We start from the raw sequence: 11,332 nt of genomic DNA, 5'->3' as shown, positions 1-11,332 counted from the left end.
ATTTAATCCAATACTTTGTATAAGTCACTTTGGCAGCAATTACAGCTTTGAGTCTTAAGTTTTTACAAGCTCTGCACACCCAGATTTAGGCAGTTTATCCCATTTTCCTTGGCAGAGCCTCTGAAGTTCTGTTATATTGGATGGGATGTGTTTGTAAATTGCCATCTTCAGGTCTCTCCACAGATGTTTTGAGGGGCTTAATTGTGAACTTTGGCTGGGCCACTAAAGGACAGGCAGAGACTTTCCCCAAAGCCATTCCAGTGTTGTTTTGGCTGTATGCTTTAGGTCATTGCCTTTCTAAAAGTTAAATCATACCCCCAGTCTGAGGTTGTGTGCACTCTAGAGCAGAGGACTGATCCGTATTTGGCTACATTTATACTTCCATCAATTCCGACCATTCCACCAGTCATGCTCTCATGTTATGGGAATACGTCACTTAGGAGCATCCCCATAGCACAATGCTGCCAGCACCATTCTTCACAATAGGGATGATATTGGGCAAGTGATGTGCAGTGCCTAGTCCTTGCCGTAGTGCTTGGGGTTCTGCCCTTATAGTTAAATTTTTGTCGAAGCAGATCAAGGAATCATTTTCCACATGCTGTCAAGTCTTTTAAAAGCTGTTTGACAAGCTCCAAGCAGGAGCCGGTAACTTTACCATAAACACTTGATTGGTGGAGTGCTGCTGAGATGGTCACCATTCTGACAGGATCATCTCAGCCGAGGATTTCTGAAGCTCTGTTAGAGTAGCCACCCTGACCGAGATCGAACTGGTTTCTCAGTTGGACAGACGGCCAGTTCTAGGAATAGAGTCCTGGTGATTCTAAACTTCCTTTATTTCAGGCCACTGTGCTTCAGGGAACACTCAAAGCTTTAGAAATGAGTTTATACCTTTGGCTGGATCTATGTCTCATCACAATTTTATCATGGAGATCCACAGAGGGTGTCCTGGACTTCACAGCTTGGGTTTTGTCCTGATAAGCAATGGAAATTTTTGGACCTTATTTACAAAGGTGTGTGCCTTTCTAGATGATCTCAATTTAACTCAGTTTGCCCCAGGTGGACTCCAGTCCCATTCTTAACACATCTCAGGGATAATTAAACCGTTTGTACCTGACCATAATTTGGAGTTCCACAGCAAAGGATCTAAATACGTTCAAGTATATAAATGAGAAGTTTCATTTTTTGATTTTTAATAAATTTGAAAACCATTCTGAAAACATGTTTTTGCTTTGCCCTTGTTGATTTTGAATGATCTGTGTAGACAAAATAACACAATCAAAACAGAACCAAAGAAACATACGGAAATATACAGTATTTATTTATACTGTCACACATATAGGGTCAACTCAAATGTGACACAGGAAAGCCAGGCAGCACTGTTTGTAAATAATCAAAAATAACAGGTCATTGGACTTCAACAAATCATTTCTTATTGGATGCCACACAGTTTCAATTTCTTTTTTGAAGCTTCACTTTTGCATGCAGTTAGAAACTTAAATGCCGTACATAATGTCACTACTTATCTCTCCTTTCACAGATGGAGGAACAAAATATACTAAAGTTGTTGCACTGCAGTATTCTGTGCTTCACATTTAAAAAGCAGTGCTGCCTACAGACACATGTGCTGCATTCTCAGGATTCACACGCTCATCTTCCAAGTGACATTGCACAAGCATTTAGAATCACACACTGGCAAACATAGTGTATGGCTTTTCCCTGACCAGATGAATTTTGCCTTCTCCGAAAGTACAAATCTAGTCTTTGAAAGTCACTTCTCACTCACCTCCAGCTAACATGAAAAAGTTCAGCAACATGCTCTCTCAGCACCCAGTATTTACAGTAAAAAAGAAAACGGTTGCTCATTGTCACTGGACAGAAATCTTTACATTTCATCAATAACAACAGAAGCTATCCAATGAAAGTTGCAAAAAAGCTACTGATGGAATTAAAACACTATGAATTAGGAAACCAAGGTGAAAAATGCTATAACTTTAGAATGGGCCATACATTGTAAAGCAAAGCAGAGTTTAGAGGTTTTAAATTTTCAAATCAGTGTGGACACTTGAAACTATAATAAATATTCAAACATGAATGTGACAGTCTGCATACAACAAGCCCATGACAACAAGTGAATTAGCTATGTGGTTTCTAAAAGACCACAAACATGGCAGCTGTTCATTTTACATAGCAATTACAGTCTATGAGAAACCCATTCCTGTGTCTCTCTCCCTCGTTGTCTATTAGATGTGTCTGTCTAAGAGAACTCATGTCCATTCACTTACATTCACCAACCAAATTATTAGGAACAACTGTGCACCTACTTACTCATTTAATTATCTAATCAGCCAATTATGAGGCAGCAGCACAATGCATAAACTCTTGCAGGTGGCGGTCAGGAGCTTCAGTTAATGTTCACATCAAACACCAGAATAGGGAAAAAATTTGATCTCAGTGATTTTGTTGTTGAAGCCAGACAGGCTGGTTTGAGTTTTTCTGCAACTGCTGATCTCCTGGGATTTCCATGCACAACAGTCTTTAGAGTTTATTTAGAATGGTATGAAAAACACAATAATATACAGTGAGTGTTAATGAGAGACAACAGAGGAAAATGGCCAGCCTGGTTGGAGCTAACATAAAGGCTACAGTAGCTCACATAACTACTCTGTATAACTGTGGTGAGCAGAAAAGCATTTCAGAATGCACAACATGTCAGACATTGAGGTGGATGGGCGACAACAGCATAAAAACATGTCAGGTTCTGCTCCTCTCAGCCAAAAACAAAAAGCTGAGGATGTAGTGGCCACAGGCTCACAAAAGCTGGACAAAGGTAGCATTGTCTGATTAATCTCGATTTTTGTACAGACACAAAGATGGTAGCATCAGAATCTGAAATCCTCGCACTCAACCCGCCTTGTGTCAACAGTCCAGGCAGGTGGTGGAGGTGCAATGGTGTGGAGAAAGCTTTCTTGGCACATTTTGGGCCTGTTAATATCAATCGATCATCGCATGAACGTCATGGCCTATTTGAGTATTATTGCTAGCCATGTGCATCCCATCATGACCCCATTTTATCTATCTTCTGATAGCTACTTTCAGCATGATAATGCACCTTGCTACATAGCAAACAAGTTTCAGGAACAAAACAATGAATTCAGTATTCTTCAGTGGCCTTCCCAGTTACCGACTCTCAATCCAATAGAACACCTTAGGGATGTAGTTAAACAGGAGATTCACAGCATGAATGTGCAATTGACAAATTTGTAGAAATTGCATGAGGCAATGATGTCAACATGGACCAGAATCTCAAAGGAATGTTTCCAACATGTTGTGGAATCCGTGCCATGAAGAACTGAAGCTGTTTTTGGGAGTAAAATGAGACCCTGCCTAGTATCATTTGCTCAGTGAGTACATATGTATATGAGAAGCTCATTCTTGGCCATTTCCCAGTCCCTCGATAGATTTATGAGAAGCTCTTTCCAACATCTCTCTCTCTCCCTCTCCATTTCCCTCTCCTTCTGTCTACCAGTGGGTGAAAAGCTCCTTTCAATATATCCGTCTATCTGTCTATTAGCTCAGAGATCAGTCCAAACCCCAGTTTTCGTCAGCATCCTGGAGCAAATCCATCAGCATTTTAATCCTAAAAACATGTGTCCATTTATGAAAGGTCTTTGCCATAAAAACATGATATGTAAAATAAAACTGGGCTTCTATTTAGGGCTGTTGTTCCCTATTTGGATGCAGGAAATAATGGTTATTTGAAAATGTAATATTGCGTCTGGTGTATCACCTCATAGAAGATATGATTAAAGAGAATCACATTTTTCTTTCTGACACAGAAAATAATTATATTATGTCATCCTTGATTTTGTTACATTTTATATTACTTATTTATTCATGTGTTTCTTTTTCCCATAGTTAATTCTGCTAAAATGGTGTAATTTATGACAGAGGTTAACACTCTCCTGAGGCTGTAAATATATGTAATCTTCAGAGTGTAATACAGAAATAGCTCGAACAAAGGAGATTACAATCAGGACAGATAAGAACAATAAACTACATTTTTTTGGCCTCCTGTAGATAGCTCATGCACAAAATTCAACGCCCTGAAAAAGCATGGCAGTGCCATGATCATTTACTTCACTTTATAATGAATCAACTTTTCTTTTTAGTCTCAATGTACTTCTAACTGACAACACATTTCATCTTCCCAAGGGGGACATCTCTAAGGCTCGCATTATTATGAAAACTAGAACACTAACTTGTTGACACTTTAATTTTATTTAAAAAAAGGATTATTTACTGTGGTGGGTTGGCACCCTGCTCAGGATTGTTTCCTGCCTTGTGCCCTGTGTTGGCTGGGATTGGCTCCAGCAGACCCCCGTGACCCTGTGTTCGGATTCAGCGGGTTGGCAAATGGATGGATGGATGGATGGATTATCTATCCATCCATTTTATATACCCATATCAAGAGCATCTACCCAATGGAACATCCCTTTCTAGGAAATACTGGGTTGCGCTTAACCGAGGTAGGTCAAAGGTGGGCAAAACAAGGGACAACCTATATAAATGGGGCCTCACAACAAGTGCTGAATGCCCCTGTGGTGAGCCCATCCAAACAATGGACCACATTCTCCATGAATGTTCCTGAGGCCCTACATGTACCGATGAAGATCTTAAGGATGCTAATGATGCCACTCTTACCTGGATATGGCAGTGGCTTGATAAGATATGATAATGATGATGATATACCCACTTATCCAGAGCAAGATCATGGGCCAGCTGGAGCCTATCCCAGCAAGCTATGTGTGCAAGGCAGGAACAATCCCTGGACAGGATGTCAGCTCACCGTAGGATGAACACACAGCAGAGGCCAACTTAGCATCATCAGTCCACCTAACCAGCATGTCTTTGGACTGTGGAAGGAATCCAAAGCAAACCCATGTAAACATGAGGAGAACATCCAAACTCCACATGGGGAGCACCCAGGACTTGAACCCCAGTCTCCTTGTTGCAAGACAGCACTGCTACTTTTAAAAAAATGTAATTGACCAAACATATTTTAAAATTTAACAAAATTAACATTCTCATACCTAAATGTTTTGTAGCCAGTCTTTCGAATATTATAGAAACACATCTGTAAAAACTTAAAAAGAAATCTCTATACATATAGCATGTATTTGCAGGATCCCTGAAACATTAAAACAACTGCTTTACACTAGAAATATCTAGATTTTCAAACAATAAAATTTTATAAAAATCTATTGTATTCAATAAGAAATACCTGATCAACTTTTTAGCAGCTACTAACTAGAATGCAGTCACAATTTTTACCCCAGTGCTGACTGTACTGTAAATACAACATTCAGCTACAAGAAATTATATGGAATTGTAAACGTCAGGCAGAACTGAAATATCAAGGGGCAAAGTCCTTTTCCAAATATTGAAAAGGGCTTTTCACAGGAAAAAAAAAATAAATCATTGGGCAGGTGTATTATAAACACTTCATTATTGACCAAGTCGTGGTACTGGAGGTCTTTTGAGTGATGTTTTTGTCTTATCTCCATGTTTACTTGGGTTTCTCTGGATAACTCTTTGCTTTCATGTTCCAAACACATGATGCAGAGTTCATTTTTGATTCTTTTTCTTCTGGTTTAAAAGTGGGAGTAAGTATGCCTTGAGGTATCCTACTTTCATATTCACAGTTTGGTCCTAATTTGTGCCTCTTACTTTGTGATGAATATGGAAAAAAATAAATAATTTCCAACCCATGTAATACAAGGAGCACCATGGGGAGCTGTAGTCTATCCCAGAATTATCAGGTACATAGCAGGGAACAGCAAAGTATCAGTTGTGACAGACGACCGGGGTCTTTGCCTGATCGGGATGCCTGTCTGAGAAGAGGACATGTCAACAGCAGTTCCTCCCCTGGGACACAAGAGTGCAGCCCCCAGGTTTGTATTGGGGCCACAGGCTTGGAGTTTTAGAAGCTCAACCCTGCTGGACAGCTCCAGAGCCTGGGTCTGTAGCACTTCCGCCACTCCCGGAAGTGCTGCCGGAAGATGATCAGGGAGCACCTGGAGAACTTCCAGGCGCAGTATAAAAGAGGCCACCTCACTCCATTCAGAGAGCCAGAGTCGGGAGGCAGAAGACAGAGCTTGCAAGAAGAGGTGTGGAGGCAGCAATAAAGAGAAAAGAAGAGACAGGACTGAGCATTGGGGGTTTTCATTGTGTTGTGCTAAAGATTGGGAAGCAAATAAACTTGTGTGTGTTTTGGACTTCTGGTGTCTGTCTGTCTGTGTCGGGCTGATCTTTCACACAGCCCATTGTAAAGAACATTCACACTTAAGACATTTTCCCACCATAGGAACTTTTTTCAGAAACCTTTTTAGAGAACAATTTAAAAACTCTGGAACTTTTGTAGCATTCCCACTGTTTGAACTTGGGCCATTTGTAGCTCCTGGTCCTTTTTATTACCTCCCGCTCCAGGGTATGTACTTTTTGTTTAACCAGGAACTATCATGGCTGTGACTTGGGCAATAACTTGTGCTGATTGGCTGACCATAATCACTGGTACCATCTTACAAATCTGTTAGTAGTCTGGATTTTGGAGAGTTATTGCTGAAGAGTGAGCACCACACTTCACATTGCATCGTTCTTCATAGGCGCCATTGAAGTGCGCTTCACCACACAGAGCATCAAAGTAATCATCTCACCCGTGAACTCCTAAATGCACCACACTTCTCTCCACATCACTGTACGCATGCGTACAGGAATTCATTGGTTCCTGAAAACAAAGTTCTTGTGATGGGAAAGCGCCTATACACAGATGTTCAAGCACATCCCAGTCAGAAATAAACCCATCATTCACATATTTCATATAAGAAAGGAGGTCTAGAATGATTGCAGTCACAGGGAGAATGTCCACACAGAAATAGACGGAGCCAGACTTAGAGGCAGCAGGATTAAAGTAAGTTCAGAAAATGAATACATGGATGAGTAATCTAGCCTGAACACTGCTAGATAAATGAAATGAGAGATTATTGGGAGGGCAATGGTCTCCTCCCAAATCATTAAAACCAGTCTCAGGTCATTTTTAGGTTTAGGTTTAGGTTTCCTTATTTAGTCATGTTTAAACAGGAAAACATGAAATTTGCCTTCTCAGTTGCATCTAATAACAGGTAGCAGACAGAATGAAATAAAACAGACAAATAGAAATAAGAAAGGTTAAGGTAAGGCAGTTAGATAAAACATATTTATACCAAAAAGAAAAAAAAAAAAAAAAAAGGTAACAGGATATATATCAAAACCTTAAACATTATCTCCGATATTTCTTATTGAAAAGTCGTATGGCACTAGGAAGAAAGGCTCTACAAAATTTTACAATTGGCATTATTCATTTGTCAGGTAGCATTCTCCAGGCATCTACCATAACCAGAATTGTCCATCAAACTGGGAGATGATGAAGCCTCATTCACTCACTCCAGAGATTGAATTTGCACTACTAGAATCCAATGGCAATGCACTTTACACTGTTCCCAACTTGCCATTATGCATGGTACTTTTATCCTTCTGTATGGCTGCTTGGCCATGGACACCCAATTCATGAAGCTCCCAATTAGTAAAACTCAAAAACAAACAGATTCTTTGTATACATCATGCACTTCACCAATTAAGTGTCCCATTCTGCAAGTTTGTGTAGCCAATCACCTTTGTGTCTGAGCTGTTGCTGTTCCTAAATGTTTTCCTTTAACAATAAAAGCATAAAGGCACTTACAATTGACCTGGGTTGCTCTAGAAGGGCAGAAATTTGATTAACTATTATTGGCCAAATTGCCAATAATTGTCCATGAAGAGAGTATGGCTAGATGTTTTACGCTGCGCAATTTTTAAAAATGGGTATGGCTGAAATAGCTGAACCCACTTATTTGAAGAGATGACCACGTACTTTTCTTCACGTATTGTATTTCACGGATTCAAGGTACTGTTCAAGGTACTCTCTGGCAGGGCAGCATGGTGGCTCTCTGGCTAAAGGATCTGGGCTGGTAACTTGGTTTGAATCCTGGCAGTGACAGAAGGAATGCTACTCCGCTGGGCCGCTGAGCAAAGCCCTTAACCTGCAATTGCTCCAGGGGTGCTGTACAAATAGCTGACCCTGCGCTCGGACCCCAAAAAATGGAGAGTAATTTGTGGTATGTGAAAAATGACAAATTCCAAATACAAGAAATTTTATATGGCAAATAAAGGATTAAAAATTTAACTCATTGCGTTAAATTAGCCCAGTGTAAGTGGAGGTGTGCAAGAGTGTGTTCTATGGTGGACTGACACCCCTTCCAAAACTGGTTCCTACCTTGTGCCCAGTGCTGATGGGAGATGTCCTAGCCATTATAATCAAATGATAATAGGGTTCTTTTAAAAGCTCTGTAAATGTAACTGGGTGACTTGGCAGTACCATATTGCATTATGTTTTGAGAGCTGTGCTGCATTTAAATAAACTGGACACCCAAAAAGAGTAGAGTGTAGCTCCAAAGATCTGTCTTATCCATTTTCCGCACCTGCTTAGTTTAAATTTAAAATCATAGAAATGAGGCAGCAAAGAATGCAACACAGAAACCAGTCTTGTATGAGAATCCAGTCCAACACAGGGCCGCAGGGCTCCCTCCCTCACATGCGTGAGCTCACACTAAGCCAGTTTATAAACACCATGGAATCTAACATTGGACATCTTGAAGAGTATAGCAGAACTAACCACTGTGACATTGTGCCATCTATGCTACTCATTAATTCCACTTAATCCAATTCAGAAGCACAGAGTCTGTCCAAGAGGCTTAGGAAGCAAGACAGACACCAGCCATGAATTGGGTGCCAGTCTGTCACTGGGCACATTTAGCCAATAAGAGTAATATTAGAGAAAAAATGGAGTACTTGGAGGACTTGTAAACTCCACAAAGACAGGATCCTGACTGAAAATTGAATGCTGGGCACCGTGACAGAGTGGCAGCAACACTAACCATGAACTTTTGAAAAACTACATTGCTCTTTTTATGCAATATATGACACTAGATTGTGTAAATATCTTTTTTATATTCTGCACATGTCATATATAATGATAAGTTTTAATTGTGGCAGACCAAAGTTCAGATGATCAGAGTTTTTGCATATACATCTTTCCTCTTCTCTCTTTACAAAGCCCGACATACTGTAGGTATGTATGAGTGTATGGTTATGTATATTTCCATAGCACACACATACACGTATTTATTCATGTGAGCATGTTGAAAAGGAAAAGGAAAAAAACTAAACTGGCAAGGTGGTACATTTGTCTTATGGAATACCAGTGCATGTAACCATCCTGATTCAGTTAAATATTAGTATGCAATGAATATTCTCTTCACATATAAATGAAATTGTCCCTGATCTTTTTGTTCTCCCTTTTTGTCCCACTCACTTGTCTCTTCATCTCAGATCTAAGTTTAAAGGATGTTTTCAGCCAAAATAGGTGTTGATATCCATACGTATCTCAAAAATGATTTTAATAATTTTTCCACAGGGTCATTGATGGCCCTTGTGTCCCAATTTGTCTTTTAAAGGTCCAGGCTCCCAAGACTGCTAGAAGATTTCCTGAGTCGATCTTATATTACCAGTAGACAGCAGGGTCCCAGTGATTTTCTCTTTGAAGTCCAGGCTGCCACCGAATGATTTAGGAGACCTCACTGGCAATGGTTCTGAACTTGTACCCCCACTACAATTAATCATCTAGCTTTGAACCACCACATATAAATGTGACTGCCACTCCTGCTAGAAGCCTCATCAGACCAGTTACTTGGGATCTCTCTTTGTTGGCCTGAGGTGCACCAACATAGACTGTGGCCCCTCAAGGCATTGGGTCATTCAGGGTCCCTCCCTGGCATGGAGGAGTGCCCTTATCTGCATTTGAATTCTTTCTCTTGGGTTCTGGGCATGGCCCATGGGGAGATTGCTCAACTGAAAGAATGTTTTTCTTATACTCTTTTTTTTAATATTTCAACATATCACTTTAAATAAACAATCATATTACACTACTGAAAAAATAACATTACCAAGTAAACTTCCTTAAACTACAGTGCAATTTGGTTTACTTCACTAAATGCATAAATTAAATACTTTTGTTGAATGGTATGTACAATTTTAGGTCACAGAATCTATTTACTTTTGGGTTAATTAGACTTGTTTGCTGACATTTTGTATAGTCAGGCGTATATCAAATACAGCTCTAATGGTTTTGTAGAACACTTAGTGGGCTGACCGCTAAAGTGCCTGTAAAATAAATATGAACACTGATGACTTTTCTATGCTTTTAACAGCTGGAGGATCATGAGCAAACACGGCAGATCATTTCAGCATTTGCATGACAATTTCAGGGAGGATTTCAAAACATGAGGTTTTACTTCTAGTATTGGATAATGTCACTTAAAAAAAAAAAGAAGTACATCTAGCAATGGCTTATCAGATAACAAGATAGACATCAATTCAAATGCTATCACTGACTCCACAAGAAGTTATTTATTTAACCTACACATATTTCAACTTTCCATCCATCCATCCGTCCATTCATTCATTATAATAACCTGCCATGTCCAAAGGAGAGCTGTAACAAGACAAACTCCAGACAAGAAGCAGAAGAAGAGATGCCCCAGGACACCATCCATCGTCTCATTAGGAGCATACCCCAACGTTGGCATGCAAACAAGCACGTTAGAGTTGCTGCAATGAAATTTCAGTAAAATTGACTAGCCTGCCGCATCATTTTTTTCACTTGATTTTTGGGGTGTCATTGAATTCAGCCCTCTGTAGGTTGCGATGTGGCATCCTTTCATTCCTAACACATTAACCAGTCCATATCAGTATAGATATCCAGCAGGATTTTTCCCCCATTGATTTCTGATGTGTTTTCAAAGTGTTCCTTTCATTTTTTAGAGCAGTTTATTTGCTAACAACAATTTGAGTTTGTGATTCTTTTCCATCTGTGACAAATCTGAAAGTTTAGGAGCCTAGGAAAGTTAAAAGAACAAAAAAAAAAAAAAAACCACAGAGGAACACTTTAGAAACGCAATAAGAATACACCTAATCAAAAGGAAGTGAAGTTAAATAAGAAAGGTTTAGAATCCTGCCAGCAAAGCACTGCAATAACTTCACAGATTCTCTGGAAAATTTTGGGAAAACGTTTCTCAGAGTCTTGTTTCTAAAAGATAAATATATGGTCACCAGTAGTGGACACTCATGATGAAGGAGCAAGATGATGTCTACAGACAAGTTGGTGACCTTTTGAACAGAGGTTTACATGACCCCTTTATTT

This window comes from Erpetoichthys calabaricus, chromosome 3 (assembly GCF_900747795.2).
Source record: "Erpetoichthys calabaricus chromosome 3, fErpCal1.3, whole genome shotgun sequence".
NCBI lineage: Eukaryota > Metazoa > Chordata > Cladistia > Polypteriformes > Polypteridae > Erpetoichthys > Erpetoichthys calabaricus.
The sequence above is the reverse complement of the archived record's forward strand: the minus strand, read 5'-3'. Positions refer to the sequence as shown.